Source organism: Uranotaenia lowii, chromosome 1 (assembly GCF_029784155.1).
Source record: "Uranotaenia lowii strain MFRU-FL chromosome 1, ASM2978415v1, whole genome shotgun sequence".
Lineage (NCBI taxonomy): Eukaryota > Metazoa > Arthropoda > Insecta > Diptera > Culicidae > Uranotaenia > Uranotaenia lowii.
Window position 1 is genome coordinate 29,220,111 of NC_073691.1, and position 26,932 is coordinate 29,247,042.

At 33.7% G+C, this 26,932-nt stretch overlaps 1 protein-coding gene across 3 annotated transcripts in view; it reads left to right on the top strand.

Annotated features, from left to right (window-relative positions):
- The first annotated feature begins 333 nt into the window (after positions 1 to 333).
- The window catches only part of LOC129754664 (protein lozenge), a 168,563-nt gene continuing 141,964 nt past the window's right edge, over positions 334 to 26,932 (top strand). The window contains exons 1-2 of one of the 3 annotated variants that reach the window (XM_055750849.1): positions 334 to 2,255; positions 2,392 to 2,508. The gene's annotated coding sequence lies outside the window, so the exon portion shown is untranslated. Of the gene's footprint in view, positions 2,509 to 22,297; positions 22,609 to 26,932 lie in introns of those variants that run through there. The other 2 variants (XM_055750884.1, XM_055750868.1) reach the window with 2 other exon arrangements.

Genomic DNA, 26,932 nt, shown 5'->3' on the forward strand with positions numbered 1-26,932 from the left:
GTCCAAGAATTTTCCCGGTGTGTGCGCGTGTGAACGAGAAGACAACATGCCACAGTTTTCGGTCGGATTCGGGAGGTAGACCATCCCGAAGGGGTGGGATACCGGCAAAGAAGGGAGTTGTATCCGATACATGATTATGTATAAATAACCCCTCGATCCACACCACACACCGCAAGGTGGGTGGTGTTGTGGAAAAAGATGGGATCCGGAGGATCCCGTCAAAGGGGGAAAATGAGAGAACGGACCGAGAACTCTCTGCTGATGCTGCTGCCTAGAGACAACACACGAATGCTGGGGGGATAAACGTGAACTAACTAGAAGAGCTCACGTATGGAAAATAAGTACGACGGAACACGGACGACGGTCGACGGTCCAACGGATTTGGACGACCGGGATCGGGACTTGTGTTGTGTTGTGTGTTGTTAGCATTCAGTCTGCGCTTTTCGGCTTCTGGCGGCCATCCGACAGAAGTTGGCCACGGCAGTGTGGCCAGGGTTTTTTGGGGGGGCGAGCGTCAGCTCGCTTGCTGCATCTCTAATTCAACTTGTTGTAATTATAGCGAGAGCATCAGCAGCATCGGTATTATATGTTTTCGGGAGTTTCGGCAAACGGCGCGCTCGCTCGTTTCGGTCCAGCATTATAGCTCCCTGGTTGAGGGAGTTTTTGTGGATGGTTTCTGCGGTCTGGAAGAGTGGATGGTAAGGCAACAAGAGGACATTAAATGGCGTACCTCCAAGAGATTCCCCGAGACCAGTGGGAAAAACCATAATAGCAATTTTAGTCTAAAATTGTACTCGGCTGACTTTGGAAGCAAACAGGTCAGCTCTTCCAAGTGTTGTCCTTTCTATTTGGAATCTTCCTGGATAAGGCCGCGGTCAGTGGGTAGGGCACTATTTGGTGGCCGAATCAGTGCCAAACGATTAAAACCGATTTTGTGTGCGGAAAAATTTGACAACATTTTCGGGACACCCGAAAAAAAATCACCGGAAATAAAAAAGCGCGCGCGCCCATTATAGAGTCCTCTTAATAGAGTAAAGTGGTTACCGTGTTGTTGTATTTTTTTTCTCTCTCCTCGGGACCAGTTGCAACTGAACCCTCTTTTGTGGGGGTTTATTTTTCGGCCAGAATTCATTCCTGGAAGTCCGCGCCATTTGGCAAGTGGAGGGGGAACCCGCGAAAAAAGTGACTCGCTGCGAATCAAACGCGTTGGTGATACACCAAATACAAAAAAATAACGAAAAAAAAAACAAACCGCTCCCGCGGATCTGACCAGGGGGTGGCCACTCTGCGGATATCGCGCCGCGACGGTCTGGTCAAATTCGCACCCCGGATCCCCAACCGGGACGCAGGACTTTCGGGGAGACGAAGTGCGGTCAGCAGAAAAGCTTTTCCCGGCCAAATTTCGGTTTGGTTTTCTGTGTGTGTTCCCGTGCTCGTTTTTTCGTTCCAACTATTTTTTTTCGTGGAAGTTGCCAACCCGCGAATCGATTCCCGCGGCCTACTATTGGGCAACTCGCGGGACACCCAATCGACGAGAGATGGAAACCGGGTGTGAACAAAATCGTTGAACACCCACGGAGAAAAAAAAACCCGATTGGTGTGAATCCAATCGCAGTAGCCGATGGGATTTTTTCGACCCTTTCGAGAAGTGACCGATGAAAAAGAATAACAACAACAAACCGGAAGTACGACACCAGCAAACCTCAACGAGTACAACGCCGACAGAGAGAGAGGCAACAAAAAAAGTAAAACCCGGTTGGCGTTGACAAAAATGTGAAGTGAAGTGTTGTTGGTGGTGTGGCTTTCTCGTGTTGTGCCGTCAGAAAAAAAACGAGTTTAAACAGTGAAAATATATTTATTTGTGTGTGATTTGATACCTTGGTGGATTCCGAAACGCGTGTATGGAGAGTGTCACAATTGCGTGTTAAGTGACGGGTCCCCAGTCAGTGTGATTCGAACGAAAAAAAAAAAGGAACAGGGCTACCCCCAAAACCTCAACACGAAGGTCACCGGGTACCATACTCCGTCAACAACAAAAAAAAACAGAGAGAAGAACCATCAAACCTCAAACACAAAAACCAAAACCAACTGGGGGGGAACATCAACCAAAAAAGTGAAGTAAAAAAGTGACTGGGTTTTTTTTTGGCTATCCCCCATCATCAATTTGGAACCTTAATCGTGGATAGTTAAAAGAAGTGGGCCGAAACGACATCCCTACGCAGCGCACGTCAACAAAATTTGTGTGTGATTTTTAGGTATGTTACAGGACAACTAAAAAAAAAATAACCGGAAACACATCGGCGTGGATTGAATAGAATAATAGTCTCTCCCTCCATGAACCGTTTACATACGCCCTGTGGCCGTCGGTGGATGTCACTACGCGACTACTAGGTACTACGCCTGTATCTCTGCATTCTGCGGTTCACCTGCGGAACCGGAAACGGAACTGGAACTGGAACTTCATGCCGACTCGTCGTCGTTGGCGTCAACAAATCGGAACAGTGAAGTGTGAGTATCGTTTCAGGCGGTCAAATGCCACCACGTTTGCCATAATTGAGGATGTTTGCTAGCACTCTGGTTAGGTTTGGTTAATCCTTTGGTCAAATGTACTAGCTACCGAAATTTTTAATTGACTAGATTTTAGTGGTCACGGTGTGATGCCACCGTTACAAATATTTCGCGGTTTTTTTTCGGGAGGATAACTTGTCAGTGATATGACTGGTCTACTACTGTTTTTGTGTTTTTTACAAGGGACAAATGAGGAAAATGTTTTTCCGGCGGGGTAGGGATGAATAAATCATACCTTATTCTATGTTTCCAAACAAAGCAGGAAGGAAGGTTCTTCCAATTTATAAGATTTTAGGTCTTAAATGTTGATCTTGTCATAGAAAAATAAATTTGTGGAACGTTTGTAGGATAGCTGAACTTAAATCTGCATGAATAGCTGAAAAAAATCAACCAACAGATAAATGGCAGCTGTGCAAAGTTGGAATAAAGTGCACTGCTCCAAGCAATTTCAATCTTTTTTTTTTATTTTTTTTTTAAGTTTTAGTGACCATCATCCGTCCCGCAAAAGCTGGACATGTCCAGCTGTTTTTAGAAATTATCCCGCCGTCCCGCTTTTTTCTCAAAAAGTCCCGTTTTATCCTGAAAAAACTTTTGAAGAAGATTTCACCTACTCCGATTCTACCAAAATAGTTGTTACGTGCTTGATAAAAACGCTTTTCATTGAAACTCTCCACGACCATTTTCAAATCCTGTAATTTTTTCTAATCTTCTATTATCCATCCATTTTCAAAACAAGAAATGATTTACTTAAAGGACATGAAATTCATCGTTACGGCTGAAGAAAAGTCAAACAACGCTTTTATGAAGTTTTACTGACTTACACTGGAAAAACGTTAATTCATTGGTTCTTCACAGTAAAATCATTCAAATATAGACCCCCGTTCAGTTTTGGCAACACGCCCGAAAATTTTGGGTTGTCAAAATCGAATATTGGCAAAAACAAACGGACTCTGTATGTAAGGTTTTTTTTTCTCAAAATAAGCATTTTTTTCAAAGTTCAAATAAGATAAGATTAAAAAAATATTGATTTTTCTTACCATTTAAGATTGCCAGACGTTTCCGGACCGGACCACGAAATTTTTCAATAAAAATTTAAAAGAATACTCTATGGTTTTTTTATCAAAGCACATCAGCAGAATTTAAATTGTATTTTAGGCTTACGGAAAACTTTTCGATTCAGATTTTTTTAAACTTTATAAAATATCATATTTGAACGCAAAAATGAAAATCATAATAATTCCATTTAAGTTTTTTTTGTTCAATTTTGAAAATAGAGTCAATCAAACTGTGCAAAATCCAACCTTTTTTCTACGAATTCTGGCAAAAGGGCCGGACCGAATATCCGGGAAAGTCTTGGTAAATCCGGGCAATCTTGAAAGCTTATCTTAGTTTTATTAGGCGTTCTTTGGCTACGTTCTAGCAACGTTAATATTTTTTGGATTGAAGATAATATAATTTAAGTTGCTTTCAAATGATGCTGGTTCCAGATGTTCCTCGGGAATCCAAGCAAAATCTCTTGAATGTAAAGCTTAAGCAAAAAATGAAATTCCTGATATAAAAAAAACAGGACTACCGAGCGAAAACGAACTATTTGCAATAAACAATGAATGAATTGACGAGATGAATTGAACAAACTTGGTAGATGATCAAAAACGGATGTTAAAAAAAATTTAAACTTTCTTTAACTTTCAGATTTTGTATCACTCTGAACTACAACATTTTGGACTTGAGTTTTTGCAGTATACAAAGATGGAAGTTTTCTTCCATATCCATATTTTATCAATTCCTTTGAACTGTTTCAGCTGAAGCAATTTATGCATATGTAAAGGAATGGTCATAAAAAAAAGTCCCACTTTAAACGTCGATGTCCCGAATTTTAAATGAAATGTCCCGGTTTTTACCTGAAAGTATCTGTTAAGCCTCCGTCCCAGAAATGTTTAGAAGTTACAGTCCCTGGATTGTCGATATGACACTCCAGACTAGAACCAATACATAAAACTCTTTGGTTTCCTTGCTGTGCTAATATAATTACATCACTTAAATCAGTATGAAATTGCTTTTCTGGTGAACATACATTTTTTACATTTTTTGTGGCCATGATCTTAAAAAATTTCAAAAAACTTTATCCTTATGTGCAGCGTATAGTTTCTTATTTTAGCTTTCTTGGACACTAAAATTTTTTTTTGAGAATTCTGTTTTCCGAAACATATTTTTTCGAATGTTTTTTTCATAAATTTTGAATAACAGTGTTATAGCTGAACGTTGTCTGAAAATCATACTTGAGTTATATTACGAGGTTTCTACTTTAAATTTTGTAAAAATCGATCGAGATTTATGAGTGATAAAGCGGTTTATAGTAAGAAGTGTCAAATTGACAGTCATGGTCTGATTAGGGAGTTTTTTTTTCATGAGATTTCAGGGTGCGTCCATGAAAAGTAATGATTCTTAATTGAAGATTCCCAGAATTCATTGAGGTTTCACGAAGATTTTTTTTATTTGGTTGCACCCGAATAAAGTTACAAGCCGCCAAACTTCCAAAAGTGTCATATTGACACTCAAGAACGGATTAGGGTTAAACCGCTCCTATGCTTAGTTGGAGATGCTGAGTGTTTTTGACTGACAAGTGACAATTACTCTAGCCGGGATCGTTTGAAGGTATCTGGAGGATTCAACCGAAAATATTTGAAATAATTGGGGAAAGTTATTTGTCCGCTTTACTTGACCTAGCAATTTTTTTATACGCGTGTTGCTTAAGCCCGTCGTCCAAATCCATATAGTTTTCCTGAAAAGCCCAGCCAGCAAACATTTAAGAAGGTATATCGCAGGAACAACAGAATTATTCAAAGAAATATATCAGATGAAAAGATTGTATTAAACTTACCAAAATAGCATATAGTTACAAAATTGGAGGCGATATACATATATATAAACGACAAGATTCCAACGATTCGATTTCCCCACAAAAAGCTAAATAAACGGTTTTAAGTAATTTGAATAATACGAAAAAAAAATTCTTCGACCGAGATTTGAACTCCAGTGCTCCGAGTTGGCTGTCCGATGTCAAACCAAGATGGCAACTCATCAGTTGAAATAATTTACGCTATAGCTCTATAGGTTAGAATTTCTTTTAATGAACCGGTCAAAGGAAGAAAGGTTACATTTATCGTAAATCAGATTGAAATGTTTTGAGAATTATTGGAACGCTTTTATTTTGGTGCATTGGTTTTTTCACAAAGCTTGATTGATTTTTGGCTTTAAAAGCTTAATTTTTTTTTTTATCAAATTTTATCGAAGGGAGAAGTTTAGGATATGTAAGCATTTGAACCAACAGATTTAGTTTAAACAACATTCTATGTTTTGAATCAGTTCTAATTTATAGAGGAGAGTGGGGATACTTGATCCCCTTTTCTTATTTTCACCTTATCTTTCTGGAAAAAAATAGCAACTCGCCGTCTTTGACATTTTCTGACAGCTTGTAACTTCAAGTTTCTATGTTCCAAAAATTATAACGATACTTGAACCCGTTGATGGACTAGAAGCATTTTCGTGGGAGTAAAAAAATTACGATTTTTCTGAAGTTTGGGGAGACTTGATCCCCTATTGAAGGAGACTTGATCTTTTATTCAGGAAGCCCTAATCCTTGTATAAAAATCAAACAAAACCCCAAGATAGAATGTTAATTGACAATTTTGGTCATGTTTGTTCTCATTTCACACTTTATAGCAGACATAAGAAGAAAATTCTATAACTTTGTCTCAACGCTAATAACATTGCATACTTAAAGGCGCTATTTTCTATAATTAGGAGAACATTAATTATTTTTGCTATTTTCTTCAGACAATTGTTTGATAAATATTAGTTTTTGGATAAATATTAGTAATTTCGTAATCAGCAAGCATAACGATCAATTCAGAAGAAGAATATGCCATTTGGAAGGGGGATCAATTGTACCCATAATCAACATTTTAGAAAACATTTTCTGAAAAAAGTTGAGAGTTTTCCATTGCTTTGAAAATATGACATTATGAAGTTCCTTTTACGCTCGAACGATTGATACATTGGAACAAATATTTTTTTTCATAATTTTCCTACGTAAGGAACATTTTAAAGTGATGAAAAAAGATTACATTTTGTGAAATTTTTCAAACAAAGTTTTATTACTCAATCAATAATTTTGTTAAATTTTTTTAAACTACAAGCGTTGTTATTTTACTCTATTTGGCACATTTTTCTAGAACATTTGATCTTTGTAAGACATTCCAGTTTCGAGATATAGCTAAGGAATCAAGTATCCCCAGGGATCAAGTATCCCCATTCTCCCCTACGTGTTAAAACAAATTTTATGAAAAAATAAATGATATAATTTTGTATTCCTTGACGACCGATACTTAGGAGAACCCCTCTTGTAGTAAGAATGCAAGTAAACTGGGATTTGGTGTTGGCCTCAGAATTTTTTTACTAACGTCCCACCCAGAATTCAGTGGTCCGATGAGTAATGTTTGATTGACCTGCGAATTGAAAATTTTTTACACTTCATTGAAAAAATCATTCAGAAACCATTTCTAGGACCTTAATTTTCGTTCAAAAGCGTAGAACGCCTTTGTTCATGATATTTGTTATAGTTTATGTTATGGTACCGCAATAACTTTTCTGTTTCAAATCCAATCGAGTAACAGTCTTCGGGTGAAATATTTGTCTCAATTTAGGCTTTAAGAAAATCAACCATAAAAAACAATCACCCAGTGATGAAAACAGTTATTGATGAAAAACCAGTATTTTTCGTTCCTTCTGGGCAAAATACCTAGAAATTTTATTCACGTTTGAGACTTAAGCAACCCCTTCCTATGGTCAGATCTTCCTGAAACTTGGCATGTGACCTTCTGCTTAGATAATAAATAATTTTGATTTGGAGCGAGTGAGATTTATCATGTTTCATACTATGATAAGTGTACTGCGGTTCGTTAAATTATTAAAAACTCCAAAAATTTCAGTTATGGTAAAGTAGGCATAACTTCTTCAATTTTCAACCGTTTTAATAAATAACCACTTGAAATCTTTGTTTTAAATTGACATTTAAGTGCAAAAGAAAATCAGATTTTTTAAATGCTACCATCGAGTCTAAAACATTCGTTGAAACAAAATTTTCTCTAAAAAATGCGTTTTTTATAATTTTTTTTACTCATAAAGTCCCTAATATCAACAATAATGTTGGTCAAACGCAAAAACAGTGTTCAGATGATCGATAGAAAACTTATTCACCTTCAATACGCAAAAGAGGGATTTCACATTACTGTTATGCCGTCTGAGATATTTTAATCTAAGTACAAGATCTTTTTTAATTTTTTCGAAATTTCATATTTGGAGCATAACCCAGGAACGGTTCTACTGAGATTTTTTTTAATTTCATTTTCGGATTCAGCGCCCGATTTCACATTGAAAATGACCTTCAGTTTACTGAGTTCAAAAATGCTGTAAACTAGTGTTATTTTAGACCCCTTCCCTCTTCCATTGAAGCTAAATTTGGCATGGGATGTCATTTGGATACGGAAAAAGACTCAATGGTTTTTATGCTTTGGGTCTTCACAACAATGTTTTATAAGTTAACTAAATTTTAAGTTGGAAACAAGTTGAAAACTTTTGTTCACACAGGTAATAGAAGTTTTATGAGTGTTATGTGCTTTATGAGTTTTATGAGTTTTATGAGTTTTATTCTGTCATGATTGCTGCAACATTTAATCACTTTTAAGTTAACTTTGAGTTTCATTAAGTTCATGTTTCATCTTTATTCATCACTGTTTTTCTGCATCAAACTGCACTACATGATTGAGTTTTTCTTTAAATTATGTGCAGCTCATCAACATGTTATCATTTTCCTCCACTAGCCTCGTTACTGACTCTCGGGTACCCTCAAAGATCCTTCAACTTCTATCATCATCATCATCAGCAGCATCGACAACATCAACTGATGCCGGCAATGACATACGTTGGGGTACGAAAAAAAATCTCATTTTCATTTTGAATTTTAATTAAAATTTGTATGCATTTGCTCCGGGTGTCCCGAAAGCAGATGTGTTTTCGAAGCTGTGAGTATGTATGTATATGAATTTTTTTTTCAGGCACCCACTTCTCGAATGTATTACAGACGCCATAGCTCATTATAATAAAGCACCTTTCCTGACGCAGCCTTTCGAAAACAGAACGAAATTTTGCGTTTAAAAAAATATTGGTGCACAGAACGAAAAAAAAACAACAACCCCTCAACCCACACAATATGATTTCCGTTAAACAGGACTCAATTTTGCCGGGGTGCCAAAAGCGATCCATACCAATTCCTCATCCTTTTCCACTTGCACAGGTTTCCCCGGAAAAATTTAATTGACCAGCAGCAGCCCCGGCAGCGTTCGATCGTCGCCAAGCGGAACGTCGAAAATCATGTTTAATGGACGCCGGGCCCAGATAATATTAACAACAAAAATAATAATGTTTAAAAATGTGTCCAGCCAGGCTCCTCGCGTTTCCGGACCCAAACCTCACTCTGAAATAAGGATCTGGGAAAAAGCTGGACCAACAGCGAAAAAAATAGCAGCTTCAAAGTGAATCAACCCTTTAGTTGAAATTAAAAAAAAAAAAAAACAACCGGTTGTTGCAGGTTTGAAACAAAAACGAACTGGAAAAAAATAAATGAAATATGTTAATTTATTTTTTCCGCCTGCATTGCTGCAACCAGCCAACCGATCACCATCACCTCTACGGATACGTTTTACGATTAACTCTGAAATCGGATAGGGTTGGTATGTATGAATTCCAAAAAAAAAAAATCATACTGCAACAAAAAAGTTCCCAACCACCATACACTGACGAAAAAAAGTTTAAATCTATTTAATACAGTTACCTTTAAGTGAACCCATTATTCGGGCAAAAAAAAAAAAATAAAATGGATCCGGAGAGAGACACGAGGTCTGTTTTGTTGTGGCTGATTGTTTTTATTGCACGAATTAAGCGGTCCCGGTTAATCCGACGAGGGTTCATGAAAAAAAAATTGATGCCAGAGAAGGGGTCTATTTGGAGTGGCCGACTACAGACACCAAGATCTCCGACACGGGCTTTATTGGATTTAAGCCCGATCAATATTGGGGTCGGTTTGCATTAATCCATTTGTAAGCCCGGCCGGGAAAAGTCGAAAGAAGTCCAGCCATAGCGCTTAGTTTGGGTGAAAAAACTTGTTTTACAGCTGATTAATTTCACATATTTATATTTGGAAGACTCCTTGCATCGGCCTTTCAACAACGGTCAAAAATTTACAATATTGTTTGAAATCCTGTTTACACCTTTTCTTTTGTAACATTTTTACCATAATCCAGTAGAAATGAAGTTTCTTTCATAATAAGACTACCAAAAATGTGTGGTACCTGAAGATCACGAGATAGAATTCTTTGAAATTACAATAACTATTTCAAATTTTAGAAATCAAGCGTGAAAATCATTTCGACGAATACATAGTAAATAAGCTGATGACACATTCCACCGTGACGTGAAATCGCATTTCCGGACTTTTCAGAACTGTTATCGTTCTGGAAGTCAACCGTCGCTTGCTTTGAGTGTGGTTTAAGCGGTTTAAGTGTTCTAAAAAGATGTCGGTCCTGTGGTGTGTTGTTTTTTTTTTGTTTCCCGTCGCGATTTTCTCTTTGTTTTGGAGTGTGCCTGATTCATCTGTCCAGAAAAATCAGTGATTTGTGTTCATTAACGCAACTAATGGATTTTGGAAGAAAAAAAATGGCAAATACGTCGAGTGTTCGGTGAAGGATGTGATTAACAGGCAGGCAATAAGGGTTTTCCCTCAAATAAATGAATCTGTTAGCCGGTATTCCAAATATCGTTGCCGTTACCCAAAAAGTGTATATATAAATAGTTAAAATGGGAAATTCAGCTCTGGGAAAGATGTGAATGAAAAATTAAAAAGAAATATGGCTGCTTTCGAGCGAAGATTGCAACGCGATTGCATTTACATATTAGTGTGCGTGAAACCTGCTCGCTTGGGAATTTTGTATAGAATGGCACTCTGAGAGGAGGGGGCGTAAAAAACGTTACGAACGTTATGAAGCGTTATGATGATAGAAGACACGAGTGGTGCTGTCAGCTACTGCATGGTTGCTTTGATAGAAGAAGTTTGCTGCCTGTAGGTGCTTTATGGATTTATTGCATGATGAGTCTCTCGTGCCAAAGCTAAGTACAAAATGTTGAGCCGATGATAAATGCTTGTTGAAGCTGCTAATTATTATGAACTAATTCATTCATAGTATTTTTTAATCATTAAGACTTTCAGCCCTTAAACATTGAATATAATTTTTTACATTTTATCTTCATATTTTTTCAGAATACTTTTCCAGATCATTCTTATTAAGCAGTTCAAATGCTGGCATCTCGAACTTCATTATATGGAGTTCAAAATCAATGTTTTTTCGGTAAATCATAACTGCAAATATTTTGGTCTATTTATGTTGAAAATGTGCACCTTGAAACTTAATCAACAGATTTCTACTAATTAAATGGAATTTTTTTGTCAATGAAATATACTGCTAACTCCTGTTCTGTTATCGATTTTTTTTTGTGATTTAGTTGATTTGGCTAATTTTGGTAAATTGAACTATTTATCTATTTTCAGGTTGCTTTCGGTTATTTTAACAATCAATTGTTTTCAGGTTACAGTTTGAAAATATTGGGTTCAGAGATTTAACAAAATTATTAATATTTGCCACAACCATCGTCGTAATTTTAAGGTGTATATAAACATGTATCGGTACGTAAAGGAGTAAATAACAGATACATAATGTAGTATTTGACGTTGCATAATGCTCAGTTTTTTCCAGAATCTGTAGATCGAATAGAAAGGACACAATATACAACGCTGCTCAATTTAAAGCACCCTTTTTCCTTTTTTAAGAATTAAAAACATGATAATGTGCACTATGCATCGTCAAATACGATTAATCATTTCAGAACTTTTTTTTCAGCTTTAAACATTGATAAACACTATTTTCGTAAAATGACATGATTATGACACAATGCAAAAAATTTTATTCGATATTTCATTTAATAGAATTGGTAGTCTTGAATTTTGCTTTTTGTTTGAAAAGAGAAAACATGTTTATAGAAAATATTTTATTCCACAAACAATTGCATATTTTCATCGATTCATTAAATTCAAAATGTTTACTGCAATGAAAATGCTAAATTCACAGGCAAGCATATTAAAGATTTTGTTCAGAATCAAATCTTTTATTAAATCGCTCTTTTTATTCTTAGTTAATGCTTTCCAAACTGCTCGCAGTTTCCCATTGTCATAGAGATTGTCTAATAATTGCAATTAGTTTAAACCAATAATGATTTAGGCATCATGAACGTTTCCTGAAATTAAACTGCTAAAGCTTAGTTCTTTTAGAAATGGGACACTTTCTTTTGCTAATAGCTCGTTTACTAGTAATCGGACATTCAAAATTTTGACAGCATTTTGTTGCCTGTAGAAACTACTATCCGACCTATTTTTTTCAAAAATTAAAAATTACTCGTTTTTGTGATATTTACGATGCAAGAGAAAAAGGAAAAAATAATTTTGCACACTTTCATTCAAAATTCATCATAATCAAATTAATAGCTGATAAAACCGTTGATTATTCAAAGAATTACTGTATGTGAGTGGTGGAAAAGTATGCATATATTGTCAAAAATGTCCACAAAGTTCAAATCAAGCATTGGAGTGAAGCATATGATCGGCAACTTCGGCTAAGGGTCATCAGGAAATCAAGTCTCATACCAGCATTTTTAATTTTCAAAAAACGAAAAACTAAGGGTAGATCGCTGAAATTTCCAAATATTTTTTCCTCCAATAAACTGAAAGTGTTGCCTGGTGATGAGTCATTCAAACCACATCTCAAACACAAAATTTTTGCTAGTTCTAGAGCTCATAAGCTGTATAGCCGGTTCCGAGGCTATGAGACAGATGATTTTTGATGAACGACAAAACTTATGAAATACCCTTTTCTAAATAAATTCCAGCGTATGAATCCTATATCATGTCTGCTCGTGGCAAGGTCCCGAGTATATTAAAGAATGTATTTGCTGGTTATTTTGTATAAAATATTATAATTTGCCAAAATTCTGCTACTGTGGAAAGAAATAACAATATTCAAAACAAAAACTATGGTTTTCGCTGTTTTGAAAAGCCTTAAAAGAGTAATCTTTTATATACCCTTCGCAAACTACGATCTAAACTAACCGATTATACTTTAAGTTTAATCTCATGATGGTTTTACTTCGTTATTATCAGATTTTGCCAGCAGAAATTCCACTAAAAACACTAAAAAAGTGACTCAAAAATAATCAAATTTGATAATTTCGAAACATTTTTATCCACAAAATTGCCCTCAGTTTCTTTTAAAAAAGAAGTATTGGTCCGAAAAGTAGCGGAAATTGAAGGAAGAGGATGTAGCCACCTAAAATACAGATTAGACGAAGTATTAGTTTGAACAACTGATCAATATCATGACTGAAAAAAGTGTGCGCTAGCCGATGGGAGGTACCAAGATTAAAGTAGAATTTATACTTACAAAAAATCGATAGATATATTTTTTTAAATTTTTCCATGAATTATCATAAGATAACCTTCATTTCCTTCATAGAAAGTTTTAAGATCAAACGAAAGGTTTTTGAGATACACGCATTCGTAACTGTCCCATTTCTAAAAGAACTAAGCTTTATTTGAATTCATTATTAACTTAATTTTAAATTTGCAGCCCTGGATAGCAGACATCGTCAATAATCATCAATATGCTCCAATTGTGAATTATTTATTGCAATTATCTTACTAATTTAACTTCATCATTTTTTTTAAGTTTATAATGCACACGTATATTTTTATTCGTTTTAAAGCACTATTCCAGCTTCATTAGATAGGAGTGGTTTGGTGAATTCATGGATATTCAACGGAAACAAAAGTATTGTTAACAAATAATGAATACTGATGGAAATGCCAAAAATATTTCAATATAATGTGATGCACATCATTCTTTTTTGTTTCAGTATCATTATAAATAAATAAATAAATAAATTTATTTTATTTAACCAGGTGTGATGAGCTGTTAGCTGTTAGCTGTTAGGACTTGAGCCAGAGCTTGCAAATGCTTTAACAATCAGGTTAAAACTAACTAAATAAAAAAGGAATTTACACTTTACTGCTTAATGCATATTTTAGTTATCTTTCAACTATATAAAATATTATTTATTTTTATAATAAATATTTGAAATTGACAGTATCAATAGCACAAATAACAGTCAAGTGATCAAAATGAGGATTTGTCGTGTCCATCTGTTGAACTGAATGTTTGGAATATATTTAGTATATCTTGTAGGTTACCGGTCGATATCTTTCATGAATTTTAACATTAGAAAACTTAATATATGTAATTCAAACTTTTTTTTCTGTTTTATTTATTTATAATCTCGTTTACTTCCAGCATCATAAAAGCCGCAATAAAAAAAACTAATGTATTTTTTGTATCGTATACTTGTATTTGTATAATCATATATCATATATAATAATTATTATTTCTTATATGACCACCACATTTTAAATGGAATAATTATCATACAAACAATATATCAGTTGATCTGAAATCTTTGACTTTTTTCTCTTTAGGATTTTATAACTTTTCTCCGTTTTGACAATTAAGTCAAATATTCGTCTAATTTCATCATACTTTCGTTATTGTATCTATTCCTTCATTTTGAAACATTCAACCGTAATAATAGCTGAATTTCACCATTCTTCTATATTATACATACTGTCCTCTATTTCATAGCAAAAATTTTCGTCCAAAGTGGCCTCTATAGTACTTAAATAAAGCGATACATATGGCATTTTAGATTATATTCAATCGTATTTTATTGTATCGTATTGATTCCTCCAAGTTTTAATCATGCATATTGTTATTTTCAGTATTTCAAATCTTGAACTTTCAAAATTCATTTGCATCTATTCAATTTTTGTTTATAAGTCGTGAAATTTCCAAATTCAAATCATCATAATTTGAATAAAATACTACTTTCGTTTTCAGATCGACCAAATAGATGAGCATCTTTCTTAATATATTTAGCTTATTATAATGCTACAGTACCAGATCCAAATTTTTTTTAAATATTTTATCTTCAAAATTAACCATTGTTGTTTCAGATTAACCAGTCATATAACCTTGTTATTACACTGTAGATGTTGATAACCAGAAGTATTAACTCAAAAACATTTCTCATTCAAGAAGATGAACGTTATATGTAACCAAAATGCAAGGTCTGCTGTGGAACTGAAAGTAAACTTCATGTAATAGGTAGCTAATTTAGTTTTTTTTTTCTAAATTTTATTATTTGATATTTCAGGTAAAATTTAATAAATTTAATTGATGATATACATCCTTTGCATCATATAAGCCCCTGCAAATAATTTTCAACTGACCATAAGATTCTGAATTAATTCTTCATTTTACCCAATTTACAATTCCATTGTCGGTTCAGCAGCATTTAAATATCACCCATTCGAAATTATTAATTCAAGCTTATCAGATCATAGTTTTAAAATATTTTTCTAATAATGTCAATATTATTCTTTTGATTTATTTCCTTTAACAACACATTTCAATCTTGTTACACAGATAAAAAAATGTAACCTTACACTACAAGTGATTTTACATTTTTACACCGCCGCTGGAAAATTTTGAAAAAGAGTATAGCATGTTCGCCTCTTCGAATGAAAATTACATGTGAATGCATGCTTCTTTCAGCACCAGCGTCAGTTTGTCGGGTTTGTTTTGTTTTCATTCCTGTTCGTTAAAGGTTCCTTTCTACGTCGGCAACAGTTTTAAGTTTTTCTTCAATCTAACCGTGATTGCTGATAAAAGGTAAATCAATATTGAAAATAACTGTGATTGACTTAACATTTTCACCCTAAATTTACAGGAAATTGATGCTAAATCCCCAAAACATCATAGCCTGTGCGACAGCCAATTTTCTGCTGTCTTATGGCACCAGCCGTCGTTTCCGTCGTCAGGGGAATCGTCGAAAATTAACCAATATTTGGAAGATGAAGATCGGTGTAAGTGTTGTTATTCAATCAAAAAGTGTAATCGAAGTTAAATAAAAGTTTATTTCTGCCTCAAACTGGTGACTTTTTTATTTAGTGAAACCACTCCTTGTCCAATAAGATTCATGAGATGTGCTAAATAATGTAAATGTACAGTAAACAACAGGCTTGTGGGCTACCGGGAATTTACATGAGTTGTACAGTTTTATCACACGCAAATGCTCGATTCCTTTCTACCCATGTTGTTGCATGTAAATCTACGTGGATTTTTCTAAGGGTGTAGTTAACATTTAACAGTTTTTCAGCATAATCAAAATCGCCAGGAATAACATCATATATTAGATAACATTTTACATACATATATGTATATGTATTATATTTTATATTACATTGCCATATTATATTACATTATATTGAGATGTATTACATTATATCATATTATATAATATATATTGTATTTAATTATATTAACTGTTCTATTATTCATAGTATCATTATTACAAATTTAAACAACTAGGGTAGGGGCATCTGGGTATCCTCGTTTTACAAAAGGAGCGGTTACCGTGTATGCTAGTTCCCGTTTCGAATACTGGACGTTCCTCAATTTATGCCAAGGGAATTTGGCATGGTTGAGGAAAAGAACGTGTTTGATTACTTTTTGTGAAATAAGGACGCACTCTTTTTTCGGAAGCCTTGGCGGCGGGATTATAATTTGCATGCTATCTAGGTTAGTCAACAACATGGTTATAGCTTCTCGAGACTTTTCCCCTTTTCACCCTGGATACCGTTTGTGCCTCTGCTTACGATTCCATTCCCTTAGAAGTCTCATTGAGTGGTTATTATTGTGTTGCGTGGTAGCCAAGATGGACGTGTGGGTTATTTTTTTTGCCACAACCGCGGCGCTGCCGTAAACCCAAGGTGGATACAATACATACATACATACATATGTTATCGTTCTGGAAGTCAACCAATTTACTTGAAAATGAAAAAAATTGTAGCAAACGGTCGCAAATTGAATTTTCTTCAAAATAAATGTAATTTGGTGAACACAAACTTTAAGTTGTTTTTGTTGTGATCGATTACATTTGTGACGTGAATTCACGCTAGAATTGACCATTTTTGACTTCAGTACATACAACTTTGATTTCCTGTTCTCTCTGTGGAAATAGAATATCGGTGTCTTCAAATAAGTTGTAGAAAAAACGATTACCCACAATTTATTGTACGGAGCTTGCCGATTAAACAACAACGAACGTAGTTATGCTTATTTGAAGTTGTGACGTGAATTCATTCAGTTTAAACAGAACAGGGTAGTTGACTGAATTCAAGTAACTTTGAAACTTTGAAACATTCTCAAGGGCCTTCAAATTTTATGTGCACTTTTAAAAACGACATTTTGTTGTTCCGACTTTTACTATCATAAATTTTCGGTATCTTCACCTAATTTTTTGCTTATTTGGATTGCCACTTGAATAGCAACATATTGAATAACATATTATTATACGTTAAAGTTACTTTTGTTTCTAGCAGTCTTCATTTAAAGATTCACCCAAAAAAATATTTTTTTTTACAATCTTTTGGTTCTTTTTTCAAAATAACTAAATTATGTTCGATTTGTAAAAATCTGATCATCTGGAGGGTCAACACAGCTTCCAGAGCATATTATCCTTACGAAATTTCACAAAAAAAACTAGTTTGTTACGTGAACTCACTCATTTGCGCTGTTGTAACTCAACTAGATTTCTAAAAAATTTAGTGTTTTAAAATCATCTTCTCGTTTGCAAAGAAGATCTCATTTTCTATGTCAGAAAATGTCAAAGTTTTCTCGTAAAACTAAAAAGTTCACTTTTTTCGTGACGTGAATTCACTCAAACGCGACGGTTTTTGTTAGCTTTTCGAAACAACCACATTGAGCATAAACAAATTCTTTGTTCTACAAAATGCAGCTGTGTTTTTTGGCTCCAAAACGTATTAAAAAAATTTCCAATACAAATAAATCCATATATTATATTTAATTATTTTGGAAAAGTTGTCGAAATAACCACTTTTTTCAACAAAAAATTGGATTTTCAAAATCATATAAAACATGTTTTAATTTTTTTTTCTTTATTTTCCGTTGGTTTTGTGTGATTTGAATTATCAAAATTATAGACAAGTTTGAGATTTTTTGAAACCCGAAAGTATAAAAATCACTATTGAGCGGTACAAGCGCGTGGAATGTGTCTGATGTAAATCTATTCTATTATATTGATTGTTGATGAACTTTTGTATAGTAAGAGTAAGCAGCCACCGGGAGAAAAAAGGAAATTGTTATTTATTTTACAATACACTAGTTTGGCAAATTTTAATCAAACCTTTGTAGATAAATGGTTTACATACGTCTTAGTTTAGCTTGGAAATGACAATTTTGGACTTAATGTTTTTTTCAGCAATCGTTAATTGTTTAGAAAATATTCAATAAATATTCTAATTGTCAACGTTTAAAACCATTTGCGAACATTCATATTATTCGTTTGGTTGTGTTCTTGTCATATCAAAACTTCATTTTTAAAAGATTATTTGGATTAAAGTGTGTAACCTCTTTCTTTCAATCCACGTCCCCGCTCCTTCCAACAAGGTTTCCGAAAATATTCATCTTTTACATCAATATTCTATTTTACACGCTTTTAGAAATTTGTTTAAAAAATTGAAGAGAATCTGTAAATGTGACATTTTAATAAATTTATGTGATCTGATGCAAATGTTTTAAAATTTTTTCCGAAAGTCTTGTATTAAAGCAATTTTTACTTATTTTTGCGCCTTTTTTCGAGTATTATATTTTCTTTCTTTTCAATAAAATGGTGCAATTTTCCTCATTCTTATTTATCAGTTAGGTTGAAAAACTTTCTTCATTTGAATGTAATGATGATAAGATGAATTTTAAGGATGTTCGCTAAGACTAACAACGGTTAAATGCATAAACGCTTAAGACACATTTGTGATGTGAATTCACGCTGGAATTGGCAATTTTTTACTTCAGTACAAACCACTTGAATTGTTAAATCTTGTTATATCATATATTTTTAGTATCTTTACCTAACTTTTTCCATATTTTGACTGACTGGCACTTGAATAGCAACATATTGAGGAATCACATGTTAAAATTACTGTTTCTCACAGTCTTAATTTGATAAAAATCACAAAAAAAATTTTTTTTAATATTTTTGTTTTTTATTTGAAAATAACGGAAAAATGAAAAAAAAATCAACTAAATTACGTTCGATTTGTAAAAATCCGACCTTCTGGAGGCTCAAAACAGCTTTCAGAGCATATTTTTCTTAAATTTTTTTTACAAAAATAAAATTTTGTGACGTGAATTCACTCATTCCCGCTGTTGTAACTCAGCTGGTCTCCAACCGATTTCTAAAAAATTTAGTGTTTTTTTTTTAATTTTTTTTAATTTTTTTTTTCTTAGAACGATCACTTATATTATCATTTAAATTCTGTATGTTTTCACGAGGTCATTTTTAATTTTTTCCACACATACTTTAGACATGTTGACTAAGTTTTTACCATAAATTTATAAAAAACATCGAGATTATATAAGCTATTTTTTATCTTCATATATTGAAAAATTCATATGGAAAGAAGGGTTGCGTTTGTGTATTATTTAGAAAGAAAATTCATCAAAGACATGACTTCCACTTGACTTGACTTGATCGGAAATCTATTCGAAGTGTGTCCCCCACATCAAATTACATCACAGTATAAACTCTATAAAAATTACCTAGCTGCCTGAATCTTTTTAAACTTTCAGATAGTGCTATAAACCATTTGTGATATGTTGGTGTTTCAAATGGTACATTAAGCACAACTATGCTAAGATTTTGCCCAACATCTGAAAGCAGCTTCTTTATACAGAATTCTACTTTTTTGTCATTTCTTTCTCAAAATTGACCTCTTTGAAACACTCACTGAGTACTTCCTTAAAAATCGCACAGCATTTTTCAATGAGTCTTAGTTTCAGTGCGTTGGAAAAATTTGTGTTCTTTGGCATTTGGCTTCACATAACTTCAGAAAATACTGGAACGAATTAAAATAAATCGAAGTGGTGCAGAAGACCACCATACAATTGCAGAGAGCTTGAGAAGTAATTTTCAAAGTAAATCAAGTTTTTGTTAAAAACTAATATCATTATCGGACCACTTCGAATTCATCTTGAACTTGAGAGGATTCCAAAACAATATTTGTGATGAAAATCGGTCCAGCAGTTTTGCAGATGGAGTCAAAACTAGGGTGGTCTAACCGGTTTTACCGAAACCGGTAAAACCGTCCATTTTCCAATACCGGAAATACCGGCTTTTGAGACGGTAAAAAACCGGTATTTCCGGTAAATTTTTCATTATTCTTTTGCATAGCAATAATATTGACACAGCTAAATGTTTTTTTTTTACCAAATATGTATGAGTGCAAATACTCAAATTTTGTTCAATCAGCTTCAAAATCTAAGCTCAATAAACCTTACTGCCAGGTTTATGTGAGATTTGATTGTTGTCAAACTTGTCGACGTAACTTTTTTGATTAAAGCTATAGTGGCTTTCAAAAGAGTATTGACAAGCTGACATCTCTCTCTTAGAAGAAATTTTTTCATGAAACTTTACACATTTCAGTTCACCTATCGAACTATCGCTCCACAACGTTCAAGTCGCAGACAGTTCAAGTGTACAACGACTGTAGAAAAAATACAGCTACAAGAAATTTAAGATTGCTTCACAATAATCACTGTATTTTTCATTGAAAAACTGGAATTTGGACAAAAGATGAAAAGTTATTTATAAATAAACAGGCCAAGTATATCAAAATCGTTCTAAGCGGTGCCGGGCTTCCACCAATTTCAAATTAAAAACCAAAAATGTTGAAAACTGATTAAAAACTTCCTATTTTGTTTTAAATCATTAAATTTTTCAACAGAGTCAGCAGTTAAACACATGTTCAAATGTTTGTTAGAAATTTATTTATCAATATTTTCAAGGTGATTGATGGAATTCTGTTGTTTTAATTTTTAACGCTGTTGAAGCATTTTCTTTTTCCAAACAAAGCAGTAACAAAGTTTTTATAAATTTGCAAAAGTATTATTATAAAACACGTATGGATCAGATCCAAACAACTATATTTATTGCTGAATTTTCACTCAATTTTGGATAGATTTTTATTCCTATTTGTTCGTTTTAATGTTAGAAAGGCAAACTGAATGCGATCACGACCTAAGTTGCGGGGAAAACATTCGTATTTTAGACAACATTAAATCTGAAATTATGTGAGTCAACCAGAAGCTTTGTCACAGAGTTTTGTATTTTGCCTAGTTGTTTATTACCGTAAAATATTTTTGTTTATCAAAATAAATATATTTTGTATATCATTTTCATGAAAGACGTTTTAAAACTTTTACTAAATCTGTAAAATCTGTTCTTAAATCTGAATACTGTATTACAGAGTACAGGACAAAAATTCGTTTAAAATTATATGAAACTTCTATAATTTCTGCAACTTAACAGCGAAATTATAATTATGAAATGAAGATGATAAATATTATGATTATCATGAGGATAATGATATATTTATGACAAAGGGATAATTTAAAGACACAATACCATATTTTTCAATCGAAAATGTTGCTAAATCTATTGCGTTACAAATTCTGAGCATTTTATGCCATTACTACTGCAATTAGACGAAACTTTTTCATAAATTCGATATGCTTTGAAAAATACCGGTTTTACCGGTTTTATCGGTTTTATAAATTAAGAATACCGAAATACCGGATTGGAAAAAAACCGGTAAATCCGACCACCCTAGTCAAAACTGTAAACCGTTTTCTGCGAATTGTGTTTTTTTGTCCAGAAGTTTGCTTAAATCACTTTTAAATGTTTGTTATATGTATTGCATGCTTAAAACATTATAGTTATGTCAAATTTTATCAATTATCTAATAAAACATCATCAAAAATGCAACACAAATGGAGAACAGTTTTGCTCAAAACATTTCTTGGAGCCGCTTTATAGTTTCCTAAGCGAAGTAAAGAGGTCTTGCCAGGAACTCAAAATCGGATCCTTACTTGTAGCTTTAACGAATAGGATCATTGTTTGTCTGAATCAATTCAGCCATAAACTCAATGCCACATTACTGGATCATCCCACGCCATTTTTTATTTGTTAAAAAAAAACTGATGGACCGAGGGGCTCGAAACAACGTCGGTTTGGTTTGCTGGTCAGTGGGTTTGGTTTCGCGCGCAATCCGAGGCGGCGAAATCGGAATGAGATGGATGGAAGCGACGACAGGAAAAAAAATGCTACCAACCCCCCTTTTTTGCCATCAATAAGTAGGTTCCTACCTTGTATGTGTTTAACTGATTCCAGCCCGGTTATGTTGATGCTGGCTGATGCTGCCGATTGTGCCAGGCAGGATGTGCCACGCGCCCATTCATGTTCTCATTCTCGGTCGGATGAAACCATTAATCGTCGGTCAGTGCAAGTCCTGTGGCCGACCTCGACACAGGACGACGACGGCGACCCAGTGAGTGGTTCGGTTCGGTTCTCGGGGCCTATTGGTTTGGGTCTTTCGGTTTTCGCAACCTTGGTCAGAATATTGGGATGTTGACGCGAAGGAATCTTTAAAAAATATCCCAGTTCTTATCATGGTTATTTTGTGTAGCGCGATTCAGTTTTTCGGTGTTGATTGATTGTGTCCTTGGAATATTTTCGTGGATTTACGCCGAGCTGTTATCAAAATTTTACCTGAGAAGGAATGATTGGAAGTCCTTTATGTTATTCAAGTGAACAAGTGACCAGAAAACAGATATCGTGTGATTCAAGCAAAGGATAATGGCAACTTGGTTATGATTAATCATGGAATTTATTAATAGACGTTTGTGAAATGTGAGTTTGTTGCATATTTTCCTGTTGTAGACTATTGTGTAGTTATTGAAAAACCCTTTGAGCCATTTATAAAGCAAAACCTTGTTTAACAAACAAGAATGTTTTCCACTAAACTATGTAAAAGAATCTTATTCTCTGTCCGTTTGATATTTTTATTTTTAAATGTTCTTCATATAAAAAAAATCAAACTTTCAAGACCTTAATAGACATCTACACCTTTTGAAGAATTTTCAAAAATCTAATGCCTATTTAACAAATCTCCGTGCCGAAAATGCACTGAAATGTGTACTTTGCCAAAAATTTATTGATAGAAAAAACACTACTGGTAAAAGACTAGAATTCTCCAGAAAAATTATTCATGACCATTACATTTAAACGAAACAAGAAAAACGGTTTTTGGGATTTTCATCCTTCTGGATAATTCATCCCAAAAAAATATATTGAGAATCGAACTCACTGCAACATCTCATCTCGGCTTGTCAGTCGAATATCTTACCCAGTGCATAATCTCAGTCGGTTAAGTCGGTGTGATTTTTTTTTATCCTCCTTTACCTTTGATGAGAAAGGGATGAGAATGGGGTAGGAATGGGAAACTAGAAACTGTTTTCTATTGCCGGCCGGTTAACATGAACAAACAGCGCTCGGTTCATCATTCGACAATATCCTTGGTGGCTAATTGTGTCCATCCTCCTTTGTCTTGTAATATGGTATGCGATATTTTTTGTTTGCCTTTTTTCAGACATATGCTATGCGGTTGTGCTGGGAGAACAAAGCCAGTTATTAGAAAGCTTTTTATTACTTGTCCGGCTTAGAATCTTATACCGATAATTCCACCTCCAAGGAAGTTCATTATTGAAGTAGAGGCTCATTTATGGGTGTTAAATAAAGCCAAAATGTAATTTATTTGAAACATATAAAAAAAATTAATCATTCAAATGAAACAAAACATGCTTTTTATTGATTAGATGTGACGAAATGTTTTACCCAATCATTTCATTGAATACACAATGTTTAGTGCTTAAAAGCTAATCACCTCGAAGAATAGCTTGTTTTTTACTCAGCTTGCAAAATTCCATAAAGATTCAGTTATCTGTTTGGTTCTAGATCAAAGTGAATATATCATTATACCGTAATAATCTGTCATAGATCTGAAAATGGTAAAGTGAGGTGAGGTAAATCTCTGGCGTGGATGAATACCCAAGGCAACCAAATTTACATTTTTCCGAGTTGCAAAGAACTTAAGAGCTAATTTAAACTTATTTGAGAGCGCTGAATTCAAATATGAGACCCTTGAAGCTGTTTTTAAGAAAATAGCACTTGAACTTTGTTTGGTTTTTAGCACTTAAATTTTCCCCTTTGGCTCCAAACACATGCAATTATACCTTTTTGCCACCAAATAAATTCACTTGCTACCAACAAATTGTCACATTTAGGTGTTTTTATCTTGTTGATATGAGTAAAAAAAAAACATAAATATTCATTTTTACAAGAGTGTATTTTTGAATCCATTTCTTTTTTTTCTGTTTTGATGGGAAATATATTCTGGTACAGTAAGATAAGAAAAATTTCTAGTCAGTCTCTCAAAACAACGATTTTTTATCTGGATTAATCTTATAATAATTTGTATATGTTTTGGGCGCCTTTGCCTGATCAATTGGGCATTGGAAAGGGACTTCCAGTCACTATGAGTTGTTAACAGTGAATTAACAAAAGCACTTCAATATTAACAAAATTATCTCACATAAAAACATTTTTTGTACTTTTCATGCTTTTGTATAAGTTGCAATTTTTTTTTAATTTTTGATTCCGATGAAAAAACACTACTTTCCAGAAATCACGTGAGGGTTGTTGGCAAAATGATATAAGTTAAGGTTTGATTGGCCGGATATTAAATGTAAAGTTAGGGAGCAGTCTGGCCCGGCCCGGTTGCCCTGATTTTATTGAAAAATTCCCGGATTATGTCCGGATTTATTCACTTTATTTGGCAAATCAAACAAAAAAAATTATGATGTAAAATTTTTTTTATGCTTCCCGAAATGAAATTTTTTGTTCAAGTTTTATAAAAATAATCATGAAAGGTTTTTAAGAAGCTTTAACTACGATTTAAAATATGTCGATAAAGTTGTTTTTTTTTAAACAAAATTTGCACGGATATTGTCCGGATTTTTGGTCGTTAATTTTGAAATAAAATGCCCGGATTTTGACAGGTTTTTTTTTATAAATTAGCTGATCCCATGCGAACTCCGTTGCGTTCAATTTGTAATATGTCATGAACAGATTGTATGAAAGTCAATTATCAAGCATTTTCGAAATGCACTTCCGAATTCATTGTAAGTAAGTAATAATTGCAAAAATATTGGACGATCACTTTTTTGTCATCTGCTACTAAATTTGAAATCAGGAATCAATTGACCGTAAAAAAAAACCCCAGGCGTAGATTTCAACTCGATCGTTGCATAACAACGCAGTTATTGTCAAAAAGTTCAACCCCTTTCGGTAGTGAAGTGTGAGGATACTGTATCCCTGGGGATACTTGATTCCTTCTCTATATTTCGAAACAGGAATGTCTTACAAATATCAAATGTTCTAGAAAAATGTGCCAAATAGAACAAAACAAGCATATTTTTATTTGTACAAATTTTAGATTTTTTTTTTTTAGTTATTGAATTTTGTTTGAAAAATTTAACAAAATGTGATTTGAAGATCTTTTTTCATCACTTGGAAATGTTTCTGACATGAGAAAATTATAATAAAAATACACCAAGGTCTTTTTTACACTGATATACGTACCGCGTAAAAAACCGTGTAAAAAAAACCGTGTTAATTCCCGAAAACCGTGTAAAAAAATTGTGCTAATTCCCGAAAACCGTGTAAAAAAAACCGTGCTAATTACGGGAAACCGTGTAAAAAAGACTTTTAAATTTATGCAGCTTTGAAACTTGAAACAATAAGACATGTAACTAGACACTTTAGACCTTAGACCTGACACCTGAGACATGAGACTTGAGACCAGGAACTTGAGACTTTAGACTTAAGACATTAGATCTGAGATCTGAGAATTGCGGAATAGTACCTTAAACTTGAGACCTGACAATTGAGACATGTGACCTGAGAACTGATACGTGAGACCTGAGACTTTTATTTTATTTCAAAATGTCAGTCGTTAGAGTATAATTTGAATTTCATTTTTCCATATTTTCAATAGGAAACTCTCAATTTTTTTAAGAAGAAGTTTTCCAAAATGTATGTTATGGGTATAATTGATCCCTAGAGTTCAAAATGGTATATTTTTCTTCTGAATGGATCGAGATCATTGGTAATCATGAAATAACTAATAATATTTGTCCAATAACTAATGATATCCAGGAATTCTCTGGTAAAAAGGACTAAAAATACTGGATTTATCTAAAAACCAGAAAATGGCGCCATGAAGTATGCAATGACTTTAGGGTAGTAGACAAACTTTTGGAATTTTCTTTGTCTGAAACTTACAAACTGAGAAATGAGAACTAATATGGCAAAAAATAGTTGACGGACCTTTTATCTTCGGATTTTACTAAATGTTTGCCTGTTTAGCTACGTGTTCATGTATTGTTCTAACTTTTGGAGCATATTAATTTGAAATTACACGCTCTCAGAAAATACAAAAGACGGTGCGTTGCAAAATTTTCCCAAAAAGATATAATGAAAAGAAGAAAAGGGGATCAAGAATCCCCATTCTCCCCTATTCTTTTATATCTACAATCTTTGATATCGAGTGCTCGTCCCTGAAAACTACAGTGTACAAATTTTCATCCCAATCCGATGAATAATAACGATAATATCGCCAAAATATTGAAAAGTTAATATGGACGACCCCTTTGGCTGACCCCTTACACAGAATTTCACACCTGAAATCGATTGCTCGTCTTTCAAAACACTCATGTGCAAATTTTCAACACAATCTGACGAAAAATAACGTCAATATGGCGAAAGCAATATTTGTCTTGTATGGACGACCCCCTTCAGAAGGAGTCATCGGAAAATCTGGAGACATTTACAACGTTTATTTTTACTAATGATTTTTTTTGCGTATTCAACATCGTTTTACTGTCAGGGCAGTACGAAGAAACAATTCATGGATAAGATTTTTGGGAAGGATTTCGTTTTTTAATTCCATAAGTTTACAGCATTTTTCGACTAAGTAAACTAAATTTATTATTAACGTATTATTATTAACGTATATTCGGGTGCTGATTTCGAAAATTAAATAAAAAATAATACTCAGTTGAAATATCTAGGACTACGTATCATCCAATTAAAATCTCCTTTATCCATAATTATA